This window comes from Crocodylus siamensis, chromosome 1 (genome assembly GCF_052110815.1).
Source record: "Crocodylus siamensis isolate JL-2025a chromosome 1, ASM5211081v1, whole genome shotgun sequence".
In the NCBI taxonomy this organism is placed as follows: Eukaryota; Metazoa; Chordata; order Crocodylia; family Crocodylidae; genus Crocodylus; species Crocodylus siamensis.
This window is the reverse complement of record NC_143395.1, coordinates 326557996-326585867: the sequence shown is the minus strand read 5'-3', so window position 1 is coordinate 326585867 and position 27872 is coordinate 326557996. Positions and strand designations below refer to the sequence as shown.

Genomic DNA, 27872 nt, shown 5'->3' with positions numbered 1-27872 from the left:
CAAGCATCCAAAGTAGAACCAAGGAAGGAAGGACTTTTCAACTACTTTATTCAGGGGTTCAGGGATACAAAAAGGGTGGCTGTTTACAAAGCAAAAAAACAAACAAATTACTACCAAACCAAGAACACCATGTCATTGCATTCAACACATCACACCATGACAGACACCTTCGCTACATTCCATGTCATGTCTTACATGCTAGTTATGTGGTTGGAGTGCTGGCCACATGGTCATAACTATAAATAAACAATTCGTACCCTGCTCCATCCAATCATACATGTAACAAAACCTTCAACTTCCCACACAAAATGAAAGCAAAAAAGCCTGGCTAGCCTGGAGATGGTCGTCCAGGTTGGCTGCTGCCTCCATTGGGAGGGCAGTCTGGATGTCACACAGGAGACGGCCCACGCTGCAGATGGAGCTCATGCCCAGCTGGGTGGTCAAGACCTCAGGTGAGAGCCAGGCTGACTGAGCAGGGTCAAGGAGCTGGCTCAGGTGAAGAACACATGCCTGAATGAGGATGGCCGTGAGACTGGCAGAGGCCAGGCTTGAGGGTGCCTCAGAGCTGGATTGTGCACCAGGGGTTCCCTCAGCAAATGAGGGAACTGCAGGTGATGGGCCTGGGACTGGAGGTGGAAAGTGGTTTGCCAGGTTCGTACCACGCCATGGGAAAAAGCCAGAAGCACTACCCAGTTCAAAAGCGTCAGGTCCAACAGGAAGAGCTCCCAGTCAAAGCTGAGGCCCCCCACCCTCTGCAGAAACCAGCATGCCAGTTGTTGCCAAGGTAGGTGCTCCTCACTGTACAGGACTCATTGAAGGGCCTGCAGGTGGAAGGGAACCACCTTGCTCACAAGGTCAACCAAACTCTGGACCCCTCAGCTACAGGTAGGTAAAGGACAGCTCTTGGGAGCCAGTGGCACCCATCCCAGAAAAAAATTGACCAGGAGGCGCTGGAGTCTCTTGAGTAGGTCCTCTGGCAGATCGAGTCTGGTGCACTGGTGCCACAGGGTCACCACCACTAGGTTGTTCACGATGAGGACGCATCCATGGTAGGAGAGGCTGGGGTAGGTGCCAGTGCCACCTTTGTAGGCAGGCCTCCACTCCTTCCTCGAGGCCGTCCCAGTTATGCACCATGAAGGTCGATGACCCTAGGAACAGAGCCAGGATCTTAAGGCCCTCACAGCACCAGGTGATGCCTCCTGGCAAGTCTTCCTGGGTGTTAAGGAAGATGGTCATGTCATCTGCATATGCTGAAAGCCGGAGCGGAGGGGCAATGGACAAGCCCATGGCTGGTGGAAAGGCCACACCACACTGCATGCAGCAGTGGCTCAATGGCCAGGGCATAGAGCATGCCTGATGGGGCAGCTCTGACAGATGCCTCTGCATGTGGGGAACCGGGCACAGAGGATTCTATTCACCTTGAGCAGGTTGTAAGTGTCTCGATACAAGATCCGGAGGGCCCCAGTGAAAAGGGGCCCAAAACCAAAGGCCTCCAGGGTCTGAAAGAGGTGGGCATGGTCCACCCAGTCAAAGGCTTTCTCCTGATCCAGAGAGATAAGGCCAATGTCTAGGCCAAAGAGGTCACTGGCTGTAAGTAGGTCACACAGCAGAAACACGTTGTCTTGGATGGTTCTGCCAGCACGCTGCCCAGTAGCTCTGCTCAGGCCCAGTGATGGAGGCCATGACAGTGCGGAGGCAGGTGGCCAGCGCTTTGGCCAGAATCTTGTAATCCACGCACAGAAGGGAGACCAGCCACCAGTTCTTAATGCAGCCAAGGTCTCCTTTCTTGGGTAGCAGTGTGAGCGCTGCACAGTGGCAACTGATCAGCAAGACCTTGTCGGCAAGACTCTCCTGGAAAACATGCAGGAGACAGAAGCCGAGAAGAAGCCAGAAAGTCTTGTAGAACTCAGCAGGTAACCCGTCGAGGCCTAGAGCTTTGCCGGAGGCAAAGCCAGCTGCAGCCGCTGCCAGCTCTGCCAGATACAATTCCTGCTCAAGCTCACCAGCCTCCAGGGCACCAAGGCATGGCAGGCCGTCATGGAGTTCCCGCATGGCCTCAGGGCAGGATGGTTCAGCCACAAACAGGTCATGATAGAAGGCAACAGCATGCTCACGTACTTCACCTGGGTCAGTGATTACCTGGCCCTCAGGGGTCTTGAGGTGATCTAAGACTTTGCTCGCTGCCCGCCATCACTCCAGGTTGAAGAAGAAGCGGTTTGGGGCATCTGTTTCGGCCAGCTCTTGGCAGCGGGTAGGGATCCTTGCTCCATGGGCCGCACTCTCCGCCAAGTCATGCAGGCATTCTCTATGGAACCGGAGGCTCTCACACAGCACTGCATCACTGCCAGCAGCCAGCAGAGCAGCCTCGAGCTCTACCACATCTTCCTCCAGCTCTCTGATGTGGCGGCACAGTTCATTAGTGGCCAGCTGTGTGTACTGCTGGGAAAAAGCCCAGATCTGTACCTTGCCCAAATCCCATCATAGCTTCCAGGAAGAGTAATTGAGTGTTGTGGCCTCCCAGCCCTGCCGAAAGTTGGCAAAGCAGTCCCAGAAGTAAGAGTCTGGAAGCCTGCTGACATTGAAACACCACTAGGGCACTCTCGTGCAGGTTCTCCCCGACAGGCTAAATTCACAGCAAGCCAGGCCATGAACTGACAGGCCTAAGGGAATGATGTGGCCACTGCATAGGACTGGCAGGTGGTGCCTGGTGACATAAATGCAGTTGAGGCGGGCCATAGTGAGACCCCTGGCACTCATCCTGGCCCAGGTGTACTGGTGCATGTGAGGGTGCTGGGCTTGGCAAACATCAACGAGGCCTGAGTTTCCAAGATGAATTGCAGCTTGCGGGCTCAGGGAAGGTGAGGCTCAGGCCCCGTATGGTCGAGCGGGGTGTCAGTGGTACAATTAAAGTCCCCACCCGCAAGAAGCAGGTCATCATCCTCACCAATATCACACAAAAGGGTGGCCAAGGTCTCAAAGAAAGTGACCCTCTCCTGGCCACCAGTAGGTGCATAGATGTTGTCGAGTAGCAGGTGGTGTTGTGCTAGGGTGACATGGACTGTCAGCAGGCAGCCAGGGATAATCTCCCATGCCACCGCTGTGTCATGCTGTAGTTGTGATGATAGGAGAGTCACGACCCCGGTGCTAAGGTTGGTGCCATGACTCAAGAACAACTGGCAGCATGCCAAGCCAACCGGATGAGACTTTTAGAATGTGTCTTTTGGAGGAAGGTGACAGACAGCCACTTCTGGTGCAGGAGATCCAGGACGGCCTCCTGTTTCACTGGATCTTGACAGCCATTGATGTTAAAAGTGCCAATGGTTGTGGCTGCCATGGGTGTGGGTATTGTAAAGGAATAGCGAGGTAAAGTGTAGATAAAAAAGCAAGCCCTCAAGAGCAAAGCAAAAAGCAGAGACAGGTCAGAAAAGGCCTATCATGCCCTACTCTACTCCAGGGACCCCGCCAGGTCCCACACATCTGTCACCCACTGTGCAAGCTTCTCTGAAATTTAAGCCATCTGCCTAGTGCCTGGATCTTGCTGCATAAGTTTGGTCACAGCTCTGGCAGCCTTAATAAAAACTTTAGGGTCTGTGCACCATTGGGTGATGAGCCCCACTATGTTCTTCTGTCCTTTTGTCTATTTCAAAAAGGTCAGGAGCTCCCCATAGTCAGGACCGACCCGGGGGGGGGGGGGTCTGCCAACATGGGCTGCACATTTCCAACAGATGCGCGGTGAAGCTGCACACTGTAGTTGGGAGCTCAGCATCTACACCCTCAATATCTAAACCCATCAACCTCCTCTGATCATCCAAGTCAAGGTCTGGCTCTCGAAGAGCAATCCCCACCTTCTTTGGGGGAGAGAGGTCATCCTGCTCTCGAGATCACTTGCGACACTCAGAAAGCTGGATTTCCATCGCACTAGCCTCCTCATCTAATTCAGTAACCTGGGATGTGACCAAAAGGTCAGCAGACTCCTCTGCTGCCCCCTGGGTCAGACCTCCAGAAGAGAGACATTGTGCATAGGTCTTACTGCCACCCATCTCCAAAAGCTGGGAGATAAGTGAGGGGTAAGTGACCCCTGCCTTCGCCTCCCCCACCTCCAAACTGCTCTCATCCCCGGTCAACAGGGTCATCGACATGACAGCCGGAGCATGCCAGGCTCTCCAGCAGGGCGCCCCCCCCGCACCAGCTGAGGAAGGTCTCAGTGGGGATGGGGAGTCCCGATCAGTCCCTTTCACTCTCTGCTCTTTATTATTCTTCTTCTTCTGTGTGGCAGATGGCCCATCATAGTTTCATAGTTTCATAGTAGCTAGAGTCGGAAGGGACCTAGGTAGATCATCTAGTCCGACCCCCTGCCTTAGCAGGAAAGAGCACCGGGGTCAGATGACCCCGGCAAGGTGCTCATCTAACTTCCTTTTAAAAATCCCCAGGCTAGGAGCCTGCACCACTTCCCCTGGAAGCTGGTTCCAGGCCCTAGCCACCCTGACTGTGAAGTAGCGCCTCCTAATATCTAATCTAAACTTACCCTTTGCCAGTTTGTGACCGTTATTCCTGGTCACTCCTGGCAGTGCACGGGGGAACGGGGACTCCCCCAATACCTGCTGATCCCCCCTGACCAGTTTGTAGCAGGCCACAAGGTCCCCCCTTAACCTTCTCTTGTGGAGGCTAAACAGGTTCAGGTCCCGTACCCTCTCCTCATAAGGCCTGCCCTGCTGACCCCTGATCATACGAGTGGCCCTCCTCTGAACTCTTTCCATGTCGTCCACGTCCCTCTTGAAGTGTAGCGCCCAGAACTGGACGCAGTACTCCAGCTGCGGCCTGACCAGTGCCGCATAGAGGGGGAGGATCACCTCCCTGGACCTGCTCGAGATGCATCTGTGGATGCATGACAGGGTACGGTTGGCCTTCTTGACTGCCTCCCCACACTGCCGGCCCATGTTCATCGTGGAGTCAATGACGACTCCAAGATCCTTTTCCGTCTCCGTGCTGGCAAGAGGGGAGTTCCCCAACCTGTAAGTGTGGTGCCGGTTCTTCCTCCCCATGTGCAACACCTTGCATTTATCAGTGTTAAACCCCATCCTATTCTCATCCGCCCACCGTTGCAACCTGTCAAGGTCAGCTTGTAGCCTATTGCACCCTTCTAGTGCACCCACATCCCCCCACATCTTAGTGTCATCAGCAAACTTGAACAGGGTGCTTTCTACCCCGTCATCCAAGTCACTGATGAAGATGTTGAACAGTGCGGGCCCGAGGACCGAGCCCTGCGGAACCCCACTGCCCACATCCTTCCAGGTCGAGAAGAACCCATCCACTACCACCCTCTGGGTGCGGCCCTCCAACCAGTTGGCGACCCATTTGACCGTGTGGGCATCGACACCACAGTCTCCCAGCTTTTTGATGAGGACAGGGTGAGAGACAGTGTCGAAAGCCTTCCGGAAGTCCAAAAAGACTACATCCACAGCAACCCCTGCGTCTAATGATTTGGTGACCTGATCGTAAAAGGCCACCAGGTTGGTCTGACAAGACCTGCCACTGATGAACCCATGTTGGTTGCCCCTGAGCATGCATTCCCCCGCAAGGCCCTCCTGGATGTGTGCCAGGATAATTTTTTCAAAGAGCTTACCCGGGATTGAGGTAAGACTAACTGGCCTGTAATTTCCCGGGTCCTCTTTTTTTCCCTTTTTGAAGATAGGGACCACATTGGCCCTCTTCCAGTCCTCCGGCACCTCGCCAGAGCACCACGAGTGCTCATAGAGCCGCGCCAGGGGTCTTGCAATGACCTCGGCCAGTTCCTGTAGAACCCTAGGGTGAAGATCGTCCGGACCAGCGGACTTGAACACGTCCAGCCTCTCCAGAAGTACCCTAACTAACTCCTCGCTAACCCCTGGCCCAGGCGTGTCTCTCTCGGGGCCCGAGGGGGGCCCAGCAGGGAGGTGGCTGAACTGGTCCCTACTTAGGAAGACAGAGGCAAAGAAATCGTTAAATATGTTAGCTTTGTCATCTGGCGTGATGACTAAGTTGCCCATCGTGTCCTGCAGGGGCCCCACATTACCCGGGACCCTCTTTTTACCCCCTATATATTTGAAGAAGGACTTCTTATTGTCCTTAATCCGGGTAATAGAGGATTGGGCCAGACTGCTTCTGGCCTGCCTCCCCGGGGCCAGCCACCTCAGACAAAGCCATGGTGGAGGGCTGAGCCCCATCATTCAACAGGGCCTCGGCGCCACAATCGCTGACCACCCCAGCTACCTCAATCGGGGTGGTCAGGGCAGGCAGGGGGGAAGTGGAGGCATCAGTCTCTCCACCTGGTGGTGTCTCTGTACTGGTGGGGGTGGGCACTGTGGGTGGAATGAGGGGGGGAGGGTTGGGGCCTAGTCTCAGCCCCTCCGCTGGACGGCATTCTCACACCAGAGACTCCAGCCCCCTCAGATGGAACGGGGTAGAAGGAGGTCAGGAAAAACTCCCGGCCTCACTGGGTGGGGCCAGTGTCCCCAAGGTGGATGCGCCATCCGTCAGTGCCGCTGTAGTCACCAATGTTTTGGCCGATCTCCCCCGTGGGCACTGAGCTGCTAGGTGGGACGAGCTATCACACTGAAAACATGTGGCCTCCCCAAAAGAAAAATAGATCACAAACCTCCGCACGTTGAACATGAGGCTCAAGGACTGAGGCAGAGACCGTGGGCCCTCCCTGAGATGCATGCAAACCTGCCTTTGAAAAGACAGGACATGCCTCAGTTTGGGGTTTTTACTCCCTGTGGTCATTCGATGAAAGGGACTCATAAGAATCCCATAGGGCTCAAGTTCCTTGGCCAGCTCCCGATTGGTCATGTGTGGGGGCACATTAGAAATCACCATCCTCACTGCTGGGGTGTCTAGGGGTGTGACAAAATAACGCGCACCTGCAATGTCCAGGCCCTCTGCGCACACCCTGTTAACTAGGGTGGAATCACTCAAATAAACCATTGGGACTGCATTGACACGACCTGCGTAATGTATGTTACACTGTCCCAGGAGACTAGTGAGGTCATCTACGCAGACCTCAACCCCCATGTAGGGAGGGGTGTGAACCCTCAAACCATGGGTAACGGGGAGGTTCTGGGAGGCATCCTCATGCCAGCGGCTGGGTGTAGGAGCAGCCATTCCTGTTAGAACAGGGTTAATTTCCAGCTATAACTAAGCAAAAACAAAACAAAACAAAAAGTTTATACTAACTAAAAAGGTAAGTGTCTGGAAATGCAGCCACAAAACTCTAGACAGGAGAGGGAAAGGGGTGGAGGGAAAAAAAATGGTGGGGGGGAAGGGGATTGAAACAGCAAAAAAAAGAAAGCAAAGGGGGTGGGGACAAAAGGGGTAATTAAGAGCACCCCTCAGAAGGTAAGCTAGTAGAAAAGATAACTCTCAAGCAAACAGAAAAGAAAGAGAGAAAGGAAGGAAAAGAGACAGTAAGAAAGAAGGCTGTAAAAACAAAGAAACTGGAAGTACAGGGGCAATGGGAGAAAGAGAAGTGAAAAGGGAAAAAAAGCTACAAAAATGCAAGAAAAGAATCAGAAAGTGAGATAAACAGAGGATAGAGACCTTTAGACAGGTGGGAGTCAGAAAAGAAAAGAGATAGGAAAGCCGGGAAGTCTTACACTCAGGATCGCCCCACGCAGCTCCAAGCGAACCTGGTGCACTGTGCATCCAAAGCAGAAGGAAGGAAGGGAAGGAAGGAAGGAAGGAGAATAAAGATCTTGAGAAAAGTAGACTTTAACAAACTCAAGGAACTGATGGGCAGGACCCCCCAGGAGGAAAGTCAGAGGGGGAAAAGAGTTCAGGAGAGCTAGCTGTACCTTCAGGAGACCATACTTTAGAGCTAGCAGTACTTTAAGGAAGCCAGTGCAACAAAAGAATGGAAATGCAACAGGAGACTGACCTGGGTAAACAGTAATATCTTCAGTAAGTTGAAACTTAAAAAGGAATCCATCAAAAATAGAAATTATGACCTTCCTTTTGTGAGAATAATTGAAGAATCAGGTACATTCTGAATTTGTTCCACTCCTGAAAGGTGATAATGACGCTTAGATATCCCTTGGTCTCCCAGAAAGCACTTCTTTTCTTCTGCTAATTGTCTACTACCCCTGGGAATTTCTATTCCCCCCCTTAATGGTTTTTCCTATGTTGTGCTTGCTTTTACTCTATTTGCTAAAGAAATCCTTGCCCCTCACACAATACCTGGATCATCATGTCTACCCAAACACCACTGCTACCACCACTACTACTACTTCCATTACTACCTACACAAATGTTTGTGTGTGTACACACACACACACACACACACGGAATTATATAAGGAAACTTTGTTCCCTTAATAACTCAGCAATTTCAGAAATTAAAGTGACTCAGAGCTGCTATGTTAGGCTAAACATAGTCTTTAAAATGATTACAAAAAGAGTTGATTTTCAACATCTGCATTGCTTTCTGTCTGCTGAATCATATTAATCATAAGGAAATAAAAATGAAGTGCTTACATTCTGGCATTACAGCAAGATTACTTCAACATATGGGTTATAAAGTGAAAAAGTGTATGAAAGCCACAATTCTAAAAATCTTCCATTAAAAGTGAAAGTTTTGTTTTGAAATAGCTGGTAACTTCTGTATGCATTTTTGTTCAGGCTTTTACAAGCACAGGTCATATTCTCAAGAGCAAACTTGGGTCTTTTAATTACTAAGTGCAGGGTCATTTTAAATTCAGTACCATCAAGTTCTGGTAGAAGTACCCATGGGAAAGAGCTAACATTTCCATGTGTTCAATGTAATTAGTGAAAATTCCCTTTTGCTGCAATTCAGGGGATAAACGGTTCCCACAAATATAGACAATAGATTGCCAAACTGCTTGAATATAACAATACTTGCTAATTTACTGATATTAAGGGACATATGGATTGAATTGCTGTGTGGAGTTAAATGAACTCATATTTGGGGCCAAGGCATATGTGAGGACATTAAGAGGGGCAAAATACTACTGTAAAATTGAATAACAAGAATTTATTCTACTTTATTTTATTCTCCGTTCTCCCCCAAACAAATATTTTATCTTTAGCAAGTTGTAAATACACAAAAATTGATGAATGACAAATCACTTTGGGGAATATCCATCACAGCTCTAATTCATTAAAAAATTAGACAATACCCATTTTTTTTCAGCTGATTTGTATTCATGAATCAAACTGCATACTCTGCATTTGGTTAAAAAATGAAATGCTATTGATGCAAGAAGTCGTGCTTTGGGTTTAAGTAAGCAAGGAATTAGGCTGCAAAATAAAAATGGATATGTGTAAAAACACAATTTGCTCCAATTTACTAAAAAAAAGATTTGTCAAATGGTCAATATCTGAAAATTATTCAACTACTCCTTTCATGGTAGGCCAAAATATAAACTGTTTAGACAGAATAGAGTGGCTGATTTTTTTCTCAGTGCGTGCTGAGGAAAGAATTGTCTTCTCAGTTCCATAAGGTAAAACTCATATTTGATGTTTTGTCCTCCTACCTTTGACAGATCTCAGACATGCAGATCAATATATTTAGAGGCATCATCATTTAGCTTCTTTTTTCACTTATTTAGCTTTGTTTGCCCTGTGCTACCTCTTCAAGTATGCTCAGAAGCCTGCATTATGGCTGTGTAGGTTATCAGAGTAGATACCTGTCTTTATGCAGGTAAAATCTGTTGTTAATTACTAAATCCTGATAGCCCAGTAGCCTACAGTAAAGCCATGTAAGAGTGCTTTGAATGATCATGACCTAAAAAGAAAAGGGCCTGGCTCCTGCCTACTGTAAGGCGAAAATATCTGACTGGCTTTTTATCCATTTTTTCTAAAAAAAAATTAATGAAAGGTGCAGGTAAGGAAAAACAAAACAAAGCTAAATAAGAAAACAAACAAACAAAAAACCCTATTAGAATTGACTCCACAACCTAGATTTCCCTTCTTCTCAAGGCAGTTCCCTCATCATTGTTATATTCCTTCAGGTTTCTATATCTCTTTCTGGCTCCTTTTGCCTGCCCAGGTAGCCTGCTTCAAGAGGAAGTCTGAAGGCCTTATGGATAATGCCTACAGCATAGCCTTGTGATTTAAGTACTTTTCTTGGGGGTACTTTCTGGGAAGTACAAAATGTAGGCTTAACCCCACTCCTGGACAACTACTGAGTTATTGATGGGACACTGCCCCCCCCCACCTTTTTTATTGCAAAATTGCATACCTAGGGATGTGCTGTTACATTATGAAAATAAATCTATAAACTAGTAAGAGAAACAAATTGCACTTAGGAATATAAGATTGGAAAGGGTCTCTGAGGCCACTGAATCCATCCCATGTTTGCTTTTACACAGCCAAATTACATTTAGGTGCATATCAACGAAATAGGGGTTAGATCCTAGTCTCCACTCAATAGATTCTGAATGCAAAATGGAAGCCTTCAACTAAAAATCTTGGGCAGCAGTGATTAAAGATTATCAGAAAAGAGCTCTCCTGGGGCTCATACATAAGTATATGTGTGCTGAATTCTTAAGGATTGTTTGTAAAAGAGAATTTGGGAGACTGATGCATAATTATGCTTCTGTTGAAGAGCTTTGATGAGATTTAAAAAAAAATCAAAAAGACAGACAGACATAATTTTTATAAATGTTTATTAGGGGAAAGGGGGTAACAAGACAGCAAAACAACAAGGGACAGCCCACACAGGGACGCAGGTGCAAAAGGCAGAACCTGGACTGAGCCCGCAAGGTCTGCCCTCACAGTTTAAAACAAGAACAAGCAGCACCACATTACCACACCAATCCACTAGGGCCCTTGCCAATACCCTGGGAGGAGAGGGGAGGGAATGTCACAGCATGAGGACTAAATGGACACATTCAGTGCTTCAGAGTGCCCCCCAAATGGCCCAAACATGCCTGGAAGGTGTGCACTGTCTGCTGGAGGACTGCACGCTCAAACTACAGCAACAGGATTGCCCAGACCAAAAACTGGAACAGCCACAGGGGGTTGTCTTAGCTGGCCTCAGTGATCCAGTTCCTGGGGCTCTTGATGGTGGCCATCTTAGCCCGGCTCAGTAAGACATTGACCAGGCAGAGGACACCCCATCAGCCACCCACTATGGGAGGGAGAACAAGGAATGTCCTGGTACAGGACCCGGAGGGGAGAGGTGAAAGGCTTCTATGCCAAAGACTTTTAGAATCTGAAACAGGTAATCATGGCCAACACTATCACAAGCTTTTTTCTGGTCCAAGGCGACAAGACCAATGCTGAGACCAAAGAGGTCTGCAACCATCAACAGGTCTCAAAGCAGGAACAGCTTGTCTTGGATGGTTCTTCCCGGGACATAGAAGCTCTGCTCAGGGCCAACAATTGAAGCCATAATGGTGTGCAGACTGTTGGCCAAAGCCTTGGCTAGGAAATTGTAATCAACAGACAGGAGGGACACTGGCCACCATTTCTTGATGTAACCAAGGTCCCCTTTCTTAGGCAGAAGGGTGAGAACCACTCAGCAAAAGCTGGCTGGTATGGTCTGGTCCACGAGACTTTTGCAAAAGACACACAGGAGGCAGGGGCCAGGAAGAGGCCAAAAGGTCTTATAAAACTCAGTGGGAAACCCCTCAATGCCCAGGGCTTTGCTTGAGGCGAGGCTCCCAACAGCAGCTGCAAGTTCCTCTAATGACAGTTCTTGTTTAAGACCATCAGCCTCTGATGAGCAAAGCCTAGGGAGACCATCATGTAAGTGCCTAGCTGACTCTAGGCAGATCAGTTCAGCTGCAAACAGTTCCTGGTAGAAGGTGATGGGGTTTGGCTGTCTGGGGTCTTATAGTCAATGACCTACTGTGTGGCTCATCATTCTCAAGGCTGAAGAAGTGAGTTGGGGCATCTGTCTCTGCTAGTTCTCAGCAGCAGGCATGGACTGGGCTGAACTCTCTGCTAGCTCCTGCAGATGTTGCTTGTGGAGTTTAAGACTCTTGAGCAGCCCCACATCACTTTCAGGTATCATGCAGGGCCACCTCAAGCTGTGCCACAACTCCTGAACACAGTAATAGAGCTCACTTGTTGTCGACTGAATATACTGTTGACAGAAAATTAATCTGCGCCTTTCCCACATCCCACCGTTGCTTCCAGGAGGGGAAGCTGGCTCTTGTAGTCTCCCATATCCACCATAAGTGAGCAGAACAGTCAATGAAGTGAGCATCCTGCAATAGACTAGTGTTGAGGTACCAGTAGGGCACCTAGGAACATGTCCTGCCTGGAAGGCTCAGCACACAAGAGATAAGGCTGTGATGTGATAGTTCTGCTGGGGTAATGCTGCTGCCATGAAGGAGCAGCAGGTGGTACCTGGCAATGTACAGGCAGTCAAGGTGTGCCATAGCAAGACTGTCAGCAGTTGCTTTCAGCCAAGTATAGTGCTTCGCTTCAGTATGGAAATGGTACCAAATGTCAATGAGGTCCACTGCCTCCAAAGCAGTCCATATCTGCCAGAGTGAGGATAGATGGGGCTCCGGTCCATTCTGATCAAGCTGCATATCAACCATGCAATTAAAGTCCATGCCTGGGAGGACAAGATCATGAACAATAGCTGCTCTCAGCAGAAAGTCAGCCAAAGTGTCAAGAAAGGCAATCCACTCTTGGTCAGGACTGGGCACATAGATGTTAATTAGGAGGAGGCGATGTTGTGCATACAGGATGTGAACTGTGACCAGGCAGCCAGGGATGACCTCTTGTGCTACTGCCATGATAGACATGTGGTAACAAGAGGATCACAACCCCTGCACTGAGGGAGGTGCCATGACTCTACAAAATGCAGCCCTTCCAGGTAGCATGCCAGTCAGCTTGATTAACTCTGCCAGTCTGTGTTTCCTGCAGAAAGGTGATGTCCAGCCTTTTCTGATGCAGGAAGTCAGAGCTGTCTGCTTCACAGGATCTCTGCAGTCGTTGACATTGAAAGAGCCAAAAGCTGTAGCAGCTATGGATAAATGTGTAGAAAGGGGGACAGACAAAGGCAAAAGAGCAGATAGATGCACCATAGAAGAGCAAGCATGCAGGACAAGAAGAAAATTCGGCCTACTGCTCGCAAGCTGTAGCTTCCCACAACAGATGCCCAACGTCGCCTGCAAGCTAACTGAGGTGAAAGCTATAATACTGCATCCCCAGGCTGGAGTACAGCATCACCACTGCAATCTTAGGAGAAAGCACAAATGTCTCAGGTTTCATGAACCATTTATGAATACATTGTATAACTCTCCAGTGATGCTCAGTCTGGGCAAGGAACTCAAAGTGGTCAATAGAGTAACCAACACAAGTAGGTTCTTCAGTCGCAGAAGCAGGCTCCATTACCAGGATGGAGACCTGCCCCAGTGGGGGTACCTTGGCTGAGTCAGGGGATGGCAGGGCTTCTGCCTCAGAGGCAGAATCAAAATCTGACCCCAGAGAGGAGGTACAAGTTTTACACAGAGAGTCACTGAGGCCTGGTAGGGTTATGTGCCCCCTCACCAGGACTCGCAGTATCAGGCCCTGTGACAATGGTGTCCTCCAAAGGGCCCTGGGGGGGTGGGGGGTCACATCAGTCCCTGACCTCTTGGGGGGGCACTCTCCTGGGCTGGAATCTCTGTCTCAGAGCTCCCAGAGGATAGGACATGCCAGAGTTCAGGAATCTTGTGGCCAAGTGGCATTCTATGGACTGGCCCTGCAACCATTCCATAAAGGTGCAGACAGTTAGTTAGGCTGTCATCCAAGACAAATGGGGGGCTGTTGGGGGTTACCATCTGAACGGCCAGTGTGCCTAAGGGTGTTATGATACAAAAAAGTCCCCTGACACACACACCTGCTACCGTGACATGCATCAAAACAGGGTACTGAGGAAAATAATGGGGACAAAACTCACCTGGGCAGCATAAAGGACATTTGTGCAGCCTACCAGCACTCCCACAGCAATGGCACACTTCTTTAGTCCAATGGAAGCAGGGGCATGAAGACAGAGACTAAAACTCTAGTTGAAAGGGGCAGAAACCCCAGCAGTGAACTGGAATGGCTGAAGCTATTCCAGTAAAGAAAGGGTTAACGCTGCAAGGAATCAGAGTGGAGGGGGATGAGTAGCCCTCTGGCCAGCAGGGAACAAAGAAGCTGGAAAAAACAAACAAATACCAGAGAAATGGAGCAAGTTGAGCAATATATCAGGGAAGAGAAGGGAAAAAAATAAGCAGCAAACAGCTGCAGTGATGGGAGGACAAAGTAAACCCAGAGGGAGGGGGAAGGATGGGGGAGAGGCTTACTGCAGGAGAAAGAGCTTAGAGAAGGTAAAAGAAGGCAGGGAAAAAGTAATGAAATGTGGGAGGCTATGGTGAGGAAGGGATCATACTATTTGGGGGAGGAAAAAACAAAGCAAGAGAAGGAAAAAAGCTTACAGAACCAGTACAAGGCTCTCAGAACTCTGAGCAAAAAGACCTGTTGGCAGCCATTTCGAAAGACAGAAAGAATAACTAATACTGAGAAGAATTTATGTTTTAAGTACCTTGAGTTAAAGGAAAACATGACCAAAAAAAATAGAAAAGCATGACTTGAACATAAAGGAAGAAATTTAAGTTAAATGGAAGATAACGTATTGATCAGAAAAAATAAATAAATTCTAATTAAAAAATAAAATTTCCAAAGAATTCAAGAAATTGTACAGCTATAACAATAAAAAAGTAATTCCAAAAAATAATGGGGCTGGAGGAACCTGATGTAAAACTAAAAAAATGACACAATAGGTTGTTTTTTTTGCGGGGGGGGGGAATAACTCAAGATCAGCTAAACTAGTGTATTTACTAAGGCCATCTTTACTTGAGAAAGACATAATGGGCACTTCCAGATGAAAGGGAACATGTGTTTTCCTGGGGACAATTAGCAGCAGTACTCCTCGTGTCACTGCTACTTGTGCCCAGGGAACGCCCATGCCATGCACAATGGGTCATGGCAGATTTCCCCAGGAGTGGTAGGTTTGGCTGGAACAGTGACTGTGATGGCCCCAGCAGCATTACCTGGGGTCCTTGGAGCCTTCAGGAGCTTCAGCCATGGCACTCCTGCAGCAGGAAATTGGCCAGCAGCTGGAGTGTATCTCTGGCTGAGCAAACTCTGGTGCTGGGTGGGACATGCTGCTCCCATGTGCACTGCCCCACTTCTATTTTTTGTGAGTTTCTTTTTTACTTCAGGATCTCCTAGGGTCAACCCCCACCATGTGCTGCAAAATAGCAGCTCAGGAAATGCCTGCATGTGCAGTGTGCTGCACCACAAATGGGTCTGCAACACCACATATTGCATGCCTGTGCTCATCTGGACACTCCCAATTAGTTTTTAAAGGTTGTTTCTCAGAAGAGCGAAACAATATCAATATCAGAAAACAATTAAAGCATATCCTTAGATTAAATATTTTTAGAATCTACATTCATCTAATTCAAATTTAATTTTATGTACCAAAGTATTTATAGAAATGAAAAACTTGAAAAATGGAAAAGAAAATACAGTCAAAAGCATGTGGTTAAAATGGTCCTTGAGTTATAACTATTTGTCTTTGACAAGTAAGTACTAATTTCTGTGAAGTATAAGATAAATGGCCATTAAATCTTCTACACAATTTATTAGTTAATAAGACAAAAATATCCCTGATCATGACATACAGACAGAGCTGTGGGATATATTTGCATAAAACCTCAGTGTAACCAATGCATCATAAATAACTTGAGTTTCAGGAAGTAGGTTAAATAAATATGCATTGAAGCTTTTTCCAGTTAAAACAATTCACACATCTTATGCTCAGCTTGTCTCTTCCTCTATTTAACAGTTTCATCTTCTTCCATAGGATCATGGATGGATGCTTCACTATGGTAGTGTTCATCGAAGATGTGAGTCTTGAAGTAAAGATGTTATTGGTGTCTGCAACTGGGAGGGAGACTGCTCCGTAGCTTTTTGATCATATCATGTTAGATACAAATGTTGTATGAACAACCACTCAAATGATTCACTGTAGTCTACAGATTCTTCTTTTTTGTCATTTTTGTTTAGTTTCAATCATACATACCTCTTTTTTTCTTTATACCTACATTATGGTTTTATGTTTCTCCTCATTTGGTGTGTTTCAGGACTTTGTATATGTCATATTAAATACAATTTGTCATCACATCAACATCAGAAGTCATCAAGACAATAATAATTCCTAGATAAGTCGTCGTTGATATTCAATATAATAAAGCCTTAAGTATTGGTAAGAGAATCAAAGGGAAGATAAGATAACATTAATATGATTCACAAAAAGCTGGACATAAGATATTCAGTTCTCAATCTTTTCTACAGCTAATAAAAGCATTTGTATAAACTATATACACACACACACACACTAAAATCATTATTAAAAAATATGGATAAAACTGGCATGCAAACCTCTATAAGATTTTCAACCAGATATAACTTGAGACAGACTCTACTGGTAGATCCAAAGAGCTGGTAGTAATAAAAAATCTGCTTACATTGTTTAATAACAGGAAAAATATATTGAAAGAATGAGTCTAAACATGATCATTCGCAAGTGATAAAAGGAGTTATTCCATCCTAGAAGGTCTTTGGACATACCAAGTGTCTTGCTTTTGTTGATTTCTGCATAAATTTCTAGATTGTGAACCTTTTACACACAACAGTTCCCACATGCATTCAGACACTGATTTCTTTTTATTTATTCATCACACTAGGTGCATCTACACATTCATTAATGCACTTTTGCTGCTGCACATTAAATTTAGATTAAATACCTCTAATGTGGCATACTAACTATATGCACATTAGGCTGTTCTAATGCACAATAGTGAAAGTGTGCACTTTTTTTAGAGGTGCTTAATAAACAGTTGCCTAATTTTACTGTTCATTATCATATTAGAATGCTTTATGACATGACACTCTAATGGACAGTAAAATCATAAAATCATAGAATCATAGAAGTACGGTCAGAAGGGACCTTGTAGATCTTCAACTCTGACCCCCAACCTGAGCAGGAGAAAAACTGGGCTCAGATGACTCCAGCCAGGTAGGCATCAAGCCTCTTCTTAAAACCCCCCAGGGTAGGAGCCAGTACCACTTCCCATAAAGACACTTGAGTTCTTCCCTAGTCACATCAGGTTTTCTGTCACATTGTCTGTATCTCAAGATGTCAGTTCCTATGTGGACATCTATTGTTTGAACACCCTCCCATGTGTTATTGTGGCTAGTGGATTCTACTTCAGTAGCAGAATCTTCTCCCCAGCCCCCAGATATACCTAGTTTAAAGCCCTCCTCAACAAGTTGATGACTCTCATGGCAAAGAGCTTCTTCCCTCTGGCCATGAGTTGAATACCACCCCTTGCATGGAGGCTGCTGTAGTTAAACTATGTGCCAAGGTTGAAGTATCCAAAGCTCACACGGTGATAGCATCCTCTAAGCCTCTGGTTGACCTCCTCAATACATTCCTCCCTTCTCTGGCCATGGCCTCTGACAGAGAGGATTGTGGAGAAGACAGTTTTTTCACCAAGGGCCTTGAGTTTTGCCCCCATGGTCCTGTACTCTTTCCTGATCCTCCGAGGGCTACTTATTGCTGTGTCATTGGTGCCCACATGGGCAAGTTGCATGGGGTAGTGGTCAGTAGGGTGGTCCAGTTTAGGGATACTTGCTGTAACATCATGAATCTTGACTCCTAGAAGGCAGTCAACCTCTGGAGCAAAGGGGTCTGGGCAAAAGATGGCTCCCTCGATGTTTCCCCCTGTGCCAGGCAGCAGAGAGTCTCCCATGACAATCACTCTACATGGTTTCCTTTCTGGGGTTGGTGGTTCCCACATGGGGGCATCATACATTGATGGTGTGAGGGCTTTGTAACTGTAATGCAGTGTTATTGGTTGGACAACTGATACATGTCATGCCTTCAGTCCTGATATGATCAGTTATCACCTGTTATCTGTTCAGTCCTGCTCATCAGCCTGGTCTCTGTGGTGTTTCCAGGTGCAGGGCCCGGCAGTAAGCATCAGTCTCTGACTTGTGTTCCCTGATGGTATGCAACCTGTTCACCTCCTCTTCTAGTTCCCTCACCCAGCCCTCTAGAGCCTTCACCATTATCTTGTTTTATACCAGAAAGAGAATAGAAAGGTATGAAGTCTGAATATCATAGAATCATAGAATCATAGAAGTAGAGTCAGAAGGGACCTTGCAGATCTCTGCCTGAGCAGGAGAAAAACTGGTCTCAGATGACTCCAGCCAGGTAGGTATCAAGCCTCTTCTTAAAGACCCCCAGGGTAGGAGCCAGAACCCTTGGAAATTTCCCTTGGAAATTGGTTCCAGATCCTAGCTGCCCTAACTGCAAAGCAGCTCTTATGGATGTCTAATCTAAATCTACTCTCCAACAACTTGTGGCCATTATTCCTTATTTTGCCAGGGGGCGCTAGGGGAAACCAGGTCTGTCCCCAACCCTTCTGGTCCCCCCTAGTGACTTTATAGATGGTCACCAGGTCCCCCCTCAGCCTTCTCTTGTGAAGGCTGAACAGGTTCAGGTCCCGCAGTCTCCCATTGTAGGGTCTGCCCTATTGTCCCCAGATCATGCAGGTGGCCCTCCTCTGAATCCTCTCAATGTTGTCCACATCCATCCTGAAGTGGGGCTCACAGAACTAGACATAGTACTCCAGCTGTAGCCTGACCAGTGTCACATAGAGGGGGAGGATCACCTCCTTAGCCCTACTTGAGATGCACCTGTGGATGAACGACAAGGTCTGGTTAGCCCTGCCAACCATGACCTTGCATTGTTGGCCCACGTTCACCTTGGAGTCAGTAATGACTCCAAGATCCCTTTCTGCCTCTGTGCCCTCAAGAAGGGAGTTTCCCATCTTATAAGTGTGCTGCTGATTACTACTGCCCAAGTGCAGCACCCTGCCCTTGTCAGTACTGAAACGCATCCTGTTTTTGTTAGCCCACCCCTGTAACCTATCCAGGTCCTGCTGCAGTCTTTCCCTCCCTACTAGCGTGCTCACCTCACCCCAAATTTTGGTATAGTCAGCAAATTTAAATAGGCTGCTTTTCATCCCGTTGTCCAAATCACTGATAAAGAAATTGAACAGCACGGGCCCAAGGAGCCTGCACAAGGAAACTGATGTGAAGAATTGGTTAAACAGGTCTGCTTTCTCCTCTGGTGCAACCACCAGATTGCCCAAAGAATCTTGCAGGGGCCCCATGTTTCCTGGTGCTTTCTTCATCCTCCCTATATATTGAAAAAGGACTTTTTATTATGTTTGATCTTGGACACTAGTCCTAGCTCTATGTCTGCCTTAGCTTTCCTGACAGCCCCCCTACAGGCCTGAGCAGAGGAGGTATACTCCTCTTTGGTTATAGCACCCCCCTTACACTGGGTGTACACCGCCTTTTTGGCAATCAGGCATTCCCAGATGCCCTTGGTGAGCCAGGGGGGCTTTTGGGCACTCTTGCCCCCCTTGCTTTTTGTTGGGACACTCATCCCTTGGGCCCTGAGTATTGTCTCCTTAAGGAACAACCACTCATCTTGGACACTGAATTCCCCTGCTCTCAACTTATTGATGTTGGCCCTCTTGACGTCTCGGGCTACTGCCTTGCTGCAGGCCCTTGACACCCTGCGCTGGATGGTGAATTCCAGCAAACGATGATTGCTATCACCCAGGTGGTCAAGAACCTGGAGTCCCCTTACCAGGTCATCGCCTGTGGCCAGGACCAGGTCCAACAGGACGTTTCCCCTGGTGGGACTGTGCACCTCCTGAATTAAGTGGAGGTCCTGTATCTCGGTGAGGAACCTCCTGGAATGGTCCAACCTGGCTGCCTGTTCCTCCCAGCAGATATCCAGGTAATTTATATCACCCATGACAACTGCATCCCTTGCCTTAAGTGCCTGTGCAAGCTGGCCTGAAAATTCCTGGTCCAGCTCCTCCCCTTGGCTGGGGGATCTGTAGTAGACCCCTACCATTAAATCCCTCTACCCACGTCCCCCTTGTATCTTGACCCAGAGCACTTCAGCTTGACCCTCCTCTGACCTCATTCTGCTGGCAGAGGTTGCGTATTGTTCCTTGACATAGAGTGCCACACCCCCACCTTTCCTTGCTTCTCTATCTTGCCTGTAAAGCCTATGGACTTTAATGCTAACTGCCCAGTCATGAGATGAATCCCACCACGTTCCTGTAAGCCCTATTATGTCTGGGTTTGAACTGGCTATTCTGAGGGCGAGTTTCTCCTGTTTATTCCCCATACTATGAACATTGATATATAGACATTTAAGGCCTTGCATAGCTGCGTTTGCCACCCCCCCAATTTGGGAGACTGTCTGAACCCGTTTCTTACCTGATCACTACTTGCATTTGTCACCTGTCTTGCTTGGGTGGTGTCTCCTCGTCTTCCTGCAGCCCCCTCCCCGGTCATGCTAGTTTAAAGCTCATCGTACAAGATGAGCCAACCTGGAAGAGAACACACACTTGCCTTTACGAGAGATCCCATCCCACTCCAGCAAGTCCCCCGCCCAAAAGCATGGGTCATTATCTAGGAATGCAAGGCCTGCCTGGTGGCATGAACTGCGTAAGCACCGGTTGACCTCACCAATGCAGGCCTCGTGTCGCCGTCCCCACCTACTCACTGGAAGAAGAGAGGAAAATAGCACCTGTGCCCCCATCTCCTTAAGCCCCCAGAGCCTCAAATTCCTTCATAATGTGCCAGGTTGCCCCTGGCTATGTCATTTGCGCCCCCTTACCAGACCCGGAGCAGAGGCGAGAGCAGCAGCGGCAGCAGAGGTGAGTGGATCAGCAGCAGGGGCAGCAGCAGCTGATCCCCCTAAGGTAAGTGGGGCAGAGGGACCGATGCAGCTGAGCCAGATACAGATGGGAAGCCCCCCAGATCCCTTTTAGCTGAGCCAGTAGGGAGCTGCGCTCCTGAGCCGTGCAAACAGAGCACACAAACAGGTGAATTCTGTAAGAGCACGCTGGCTTTTGTATCGGTGTTCACGCTGGAGGGTGAGCAGGAAGGGCCCGGAGGCTGACTCCTGCAAGCGCAGGGCAGAGGCATCGCATCCAGCTAGAAACAGGCAGCAATTCCTACGATGGTCTCAACATGGAGTGCTACCAGGGCCCCTGCCCGGGGGGTGCAGCCTTCCCGGGTCTTGTCTGAGGCCTCCACCCAGACAGACCCCACGGGGGGGCTGGCATCCCCCAACCCCCTGGCCTGCAGGAGCTGCCCAGCAAGGCCTTGGGGGGGGGGCAGGGACTGGGGATCCCCACACCTGTCCTGCAGGTGCCCACCTTAAGGCCCTGGAGGCGCACGTGAGGGAGCTCCAGGAGGAGGTTAGCAGGCTGAGGGGAATCCGAGAAGCAGAGGAGGAAATTGACAGGTATTTTCTTTCCCCGCACAGTTGTACGGCCAAGGAGGATGCACCTCAAGAAGTGCCCTCCACTGCTAAGTGGCAGATGGTCACCTCCTATGCCAGGGCTGCTCGAAACATGGCAGTACCTGTTTCTCCAGTCCGGCTGGAGAACAGGTACGAAGCCCTTGCAGCCCTGGAGGAGGAGGAAGGAGAGGACGAAACTGGGAAGGAGGCAACTCCATGCTCACCACGTCCAGAGCAAGCTGAAGGAGACAAGCAGGCCAGGAGGACGAAGCATCGCATGGTCGTCATTGGTGACTCCATCCTGAGAGGTACGGAGGGCCCCATCTGTCGCCGGGACCCCTTGGCACATGAGGTCTACTGCCTACCTGGAGCGAGGATTCAGGATGTGAAAGGGATGCTCCAGACCGCAATCCGACCCACCAATTATTACCCCATGGTCCTAGTCCATGTGGGTACTAATGATGCGGCCAGGAGAAGCCCTGATCACCTGATGGCGGACTACCACGCTCTGGGGAATGTGCTTAGGGAGATGGGTGCACATGTGGTTTCTCTTCTATCCTGCCAGTGAGTGGATGAGGCAAACGACATGAAACGTGCCTCACGGAGACCAACTGGTGGCTTCAGGAATGGTGCTTTGAGGAGGGCTTTGGCTTCCTCAGCCATGACCGGCACATCATGACGAGAGACATGCTTGGATGGGATGGGCTCCACCTTTCCCCTAAAGATAAGCGTGTGTTCTCTTCTATGTTGGTGGACCTCCTCCGATGGGCTTTAAACTAGGCTCGTCAGGGGAAGGGGAAGATGAGGGCAAAGGAAACATCAGACTGCCAGACCAAACAACACCCACAACTACAGCCCAGCCCAGCCCAATGAACGAAATGAGCGAACAGGTAAGCAATGGGGGCCAGGGCAACGCTGGGACTAGAGGGACAGTACACACATCCATAGGAGGCCTCAAATGCCTCTACACAAATGCTCGTAGCATGGGAAACAAGCAGGAGGAACTCACCCTCCTGATGGCTGACACCAGCGCGGACATAGTGGGGATCACGGAAAAGTGGTGGGACTCTACGCATGAATGGGCGGTGAATGTCAAGGGCTATAGATTGTACAGGAGGGACAGGATAGGAAGGAGAGGTGGGGGTGTGGCAGTCTATATCAAGGAGGAATACACATCATCGTCAATTAGCAAGGAGTCAGGGGAGGGCACTCTGAGGTGCTTTGGGTTAGAGTACAAGGCAGTAGAGGGGAGAGAGACTTAACGGTGGGGGTCTACTACAGACCTCCCAACCAGGGAAAAGAGCTTGACCAGGAATTCTTAGGTCAGCTCACAGAGGTAGTGAAGGCTAAAGATGTGGTAGTCATGGGGGACCTGAACTTCCCAGACATCTGCTGGGAGGAGCAGTCAGCCAGGTCTGACCTCTCACGTAGGTTCTTAGACAGAGTGCAGGACCTCCATCTAACCCAGGAGGTGCACCCCACCAGGGGGGACGCCTTGTTGGACCTAGTACTGGCCACAGGTGATGACCTGGTGAGGGGGCTGCGGGTGCTCGACCACCTGGGCAACAGTGATCATCACCTGCTGGAATTTACCATCCAGCACAATGTGGCAAAGGCATGCAGTAAGGCAGCAGCCCTAGCCTTTAGGAGGGCAAACTTCAACTAGCTAAGAAGGATAGTTGAGGATGCCCTGAGGTCCCAGAGGGGAGGAGAGCCAGGTGTCCAAGGAGAGTGGTCTCTTCTTAAGGAGACGATTCTCCAAGCCTAAAGGAAGGTAATCCCAATGAGGATCAAAGGGAGCAGGAGAGCACACAAGCCTCCATGGCTCACCAAAAGCATCCGGGAATGTCTCCTTGCTAAAAAGCAGGCATATACCCAATAGAAAGAAGGGGTCATCACTAGGGATGACTATTCTGCAGTCACTCAGGGATGTAGGGGGGCAGTTAGGAAGGCCAAGGCAGAGATGGAATTAGGACTAGCTTCTCAGATTAAGGACAATAAGAAGTCCTTTTTTAAATACATAGGGGGCAAAAGGAGGTCCCGTGTAATGTGGGGCCCTTGCAGGATGCGTTGGTAAATTTGGTCATCACACCAGACAACAAAGCTAACATGTTTAACGATTTCTTTGCCTCTGTCTTCTTAAGTAGGGACCAGAACAGCCACCTCCCTCCTGGGCCCCCCTCGGGCCCCAGGGGAGGCACACCTGGGCCAAAGGTTAGCGAGAATTTAGTTAGGGAGCTTCTGGAGGGGCTGGATGTATTCAAGTCAGCTGGCCCGGATGATCTCCACCCTAAAGTCCTGAAGGAATTGGCCAGGTCATTGCAGGACACCTGGCACGGCTTTATGAGCACTCGTGGTGCTCTGGTGTGGTCCCAGAGGACTGGAAAAGTGCCAACGTGGTTCCCATCTTCAGAAAGGGGAGGAAGGAGGACCCAGGAAACTATAGGTCAGTTAGTCTTACCTCGATCCTAGGCAAGCTGTTTGAGAAAATTATGCTGGCACACATCCAGGAGGGGCCAGCAGGGGACTTCATGCTTAGGGGCAACCAACACGGGTTCATCAGTGGCAGGTCCTGTCAGACCAACCTTGTGGCCTTCTATGATCAGATTACCAGATCATTAGATGCAGGGGTAGCAGTGGACAGAGTCTTCCTGGACTTCCGGAAGGCTTGTGACACTGTCTCTCACCCTGTTCTCATTAAGAACTGGGGGATTGTGGTGTCGATGGCCATACAGTCAAATGGGTCACCAACTGGCTGGAGGGTCACACCCAGAGGGTGGTAGTGTATGGTTCCTTCTCAACTTGGAAGGACGTGGACAGTGGGTTTCCACAAGGCTCGGTCCTCTGGCCCGCAGTGTTCAACATCCTCAGCAGTGATTTGGACGAGGGGGTAAAAAGCACCCTGTTCAAATTTGCTGATAACACTAAGATGTGGGGGGACGTGGGCACACTAGAAGGAAGCATCAGGCTACAATCAGACCTAGACAGGTTGCAAGGGTGGGAGGATGTGAATAGGATGGTATTCAACACAGACAAGTGCAAGGTGATGCACCTCGGGAGGAACAACCGGCACCATACCTACAGGTTAGGGAACTCCCCTCTTGTCAGCACGGAGGCGGAAAGGGATCTGGGGGTCATCATTGACTCCATGATGAACATGGTCCGGCAGTGTGGGGAGGCATTCAGGAAGGCCAACCGTACTTTGTCAGGCATCCACAGATGCATCTCAAGCAGGTCCAAGGAGGTGATCCTCCCCCTGTATGCAGCACTGGTCAGGCTGCAACTGGAGTACTGCATCCAGTTCTGGGTGCCGCACTTCAAGAGGGATGTGGACAGCATTGAGAGGGTCCAGAGGAGGGCCACTCGTATGATCAGGGGACAGCAGGGCAGGCCCTATGAAGAGAGACTATGCGAGACCTGAACCTGTTCAGCCTCCAAAAGAGAAGGCTGAGAGGGGATCTAGCGGCCTGTTATAAACTAGTCAGGGGGGATCAGCAGGCATTGGGGGAGTCACTGTCCCCCCGAGCACTGCCAGGAGTGACCAGGAATAACAGTCACAAGCTGGCAGAGGGAAGGTTTAGGCTAGATATCAGGAAGCACTACTTCACGGTTAGGGCAGCTAGGATCTGGAACCAACTTCCAAGAGAAGTGGTGCAGGCTCCTACCCTGGGGGTTTTTAAGAGGAGGTTGGATGAACATCTTGCTGGGGTCGTTTGACCCCAGTATTATTTCCTACCATGGCAGGGGGTCAGACTAGATGATCTACTCAGGTCTCTTCCGACCCTAGAAACTATGAAACTATGAAATTTTCAGATAAAAATAAGTAACCCCAAGTCCACAGTTCTCCATGATCAAAATGAAACACAACTCTCTCTCTCTCGCTCTCTCTCTGTCTGTCTTTCTATCTATCTATCTATATATATATTAGGTGTTTTACTTTGATCACAGAAAAATTTGGATTTGGGGTTACTTTTTTTAATCCAAAAAATGGGATTTTGTAACCAGACAAAACCAGGCTCCCTGGTGGTCTGTCTGGCCCTGAGTAGAGGGGTAAGATTGTCTAATCAGGAACCTCCACATTTATGTCCCAGCAGGATCACTGGTGTATCCCAGTCAAAGCAGTCCATCAATAACAGATAACAATGGATTATCGTCTGCTTTATAGTTCTTGTACAAATTCCTAATGAAATCTGAAGAAAAATAAGAATATTTTAGTTTTTATCCATGGACCATGTATTTCCATGGGGTAAATAAGTACCGTTACTTTGAAACCAGTAGCACTATCACAATATGCATCAGATACATTTCTCATAACATCCTGACCTTCTATTCATTAACATCATTAGAAGCTTTTCCTTTTGATTCATTACAAAAATTACTGTGCCTTAAATATACCTAGTTGTTCCAGGATTTAGCAAACTGCATAGTTAACATATATTTTATTCATATTTGTGAAAACCCTTTTTGTTCACATGAATGGATAAATAAAAAAAACAAATCCTTCCATTCTTTCCCCATGTTCCTACTTAATTGAGGGAATTTGCAGTCATTGGCCTATGCATAAGTATAATGATTTCTTTTTTAAAGTAATCAAAATTCCCTTTAGCTTTGGGTTCTGAACAGGATTAAGCAAACTATTTTCTGTGAATCGTATAATATAATATTTCTGAAAGATATAAGAACTGTCATGGATTTGTATTTCTTTACCATTTGAAACTAATTGATAATTAGTTTTTAGGAATATGTTTTAGCTTATGGGTTGCTTACAGATATTCATTATTAGCATTCACTTTGGTTGAAACTTTATATTTGTCCTTTGCGATGGCATACTTAAATTGTATGGCATTTCTGCTTCATGATTAAATGAATTACTGGTGTACATTATTATGATTATCAGATCTGTATAAAGAGAATTAGGATCTGCAACAAGGGACAATATTCTTCTTGTGTAAGAGATGTACAAACACCAGGGAAGGAAATAGGAGGAGGAGGTGAGGGAATCAACCTGAAACAATGGCTGTACTAAATTCTGTTATTACCAGGGATCCTAGTTTTTTCTTGTAAAAAACACCCCAAATTATAGATTTAAGAAAGTAACCCCAAATCCACATTTTTGGTGGATTTTGAGTTCCTTTTTTAAATCCAAAAATTGGGCATTTTTTATCACAGAAACCTAGGATCCCTGGTTATCACTGGGCACAGCTACATGAGACACTTAACTGCCCTCCCCCCACCCCTTCATGGAGGCCCCAGGAGAGCCACACATCTGATACCAGGAGACAGTTCACTGGGTGCCAGAGGTACTGGAAGAACTGTCTCCTGATATCAGATGTGTGGCTCTCCTGGGGCCTCCGTGGAGGGGTGGGGGGAGGGCAGGCCATCGTTGCTGCAGCTACCGCAGGTGGTGCTCCCACTGCCAGCTGTCTTCCACATGCCATGCCTCCTCTGCTCAGGCCTTGCAGAGGAACTTCCCCAGGCCACATCAGTGTTCTGCAGTATACATGCTGCAATGATGACCTGGGGGAGATTATTCCTGGTGAACTCAAGGTGGCAGGTGAGGATGTACCAACAGCCCTTGAAGTGGCTGAAGGTGAACTCCACCATGGTGTGGGTCCAGCCCAGGCAATGATTGAAGTGGGCCTGCTGGGGATCCAGGTGCCCAGTGTAGAGCTGCATGTGCCAGTGCAGAAGTGGGTAGGTGAGGTCCCCAGTGAAGTGGGGTGAGATGGCCACAGCACACAGCCACAGGTCCAGGACCCCAAGCATGAAGCACCCAGTCTCCACCAGTCCTGGTAGGATGGGTATTACAGAAGATGCAGGTATCATGGGTGCTTCCCTCCCTACTGGCACTCACATGCTTGAAGGCCCTGCAGTGATCCACGATGGCCTGAAGCACCATGGGGGGCATCCAGATGAGTGCACATGTGCCTCTTGCTCCATCTCAGACCCCTTTGAGATAGGGCAAGAGCCACATGTGGGAATGAAAAAATGTTCCCCATGCTGCAAGTTAGCAGCATGGGAAGAAAACTAAACCCCTGGATATCCGGGGGTCTAAAAAAAAAAGTTTAAAAAAGTGGGGCACAGTCCTCTGCTGAGGCAATTGGAGGCTGAGTCCTCCACAGAGATTCTCTGGCTGTCAGAGTGTTTCTGTGGTTGGCCATTCACCCAGGTACTGAAGCACTGCTGCCTGCCAGGCAGCTTACTGCAGGACCAGGGCTCCAGTGCTGGTAAGTAAGGGGATGAGGGAGCTGGAGGAGGAGGGAGGGGACTATGGCAGGGGCTCCTTCTGGCCCTGCTCACTCCACCAGCCCCCCCGATCCCTGCCCTGCCTGGCCCCATTCCCCCCCAAGTCACCTGATTCTGCCCAGCCCCAGCCCCCCAGTACCACCAAGGCCCCTGATTCCTGCCCTGCCTTCCCCATCTCCTGTCTGCCCCCACAGACCCTCTGATCCCTGCCTCCCACCCTAACATCCCAACAGTTG

General features: G+C 48.7%; 1 pseudogene; it reads left to right on the top strand.

Moving 5' to 3' along the window:
- The first annotated feature begins 385 nt into the window (after positions 1-385).
- LOC149874838 (uncharacterized) overlaps positions 386-27872 on the top strand; it is a 40361-nt pseudogene continuing 12874 nt past the window's right edge.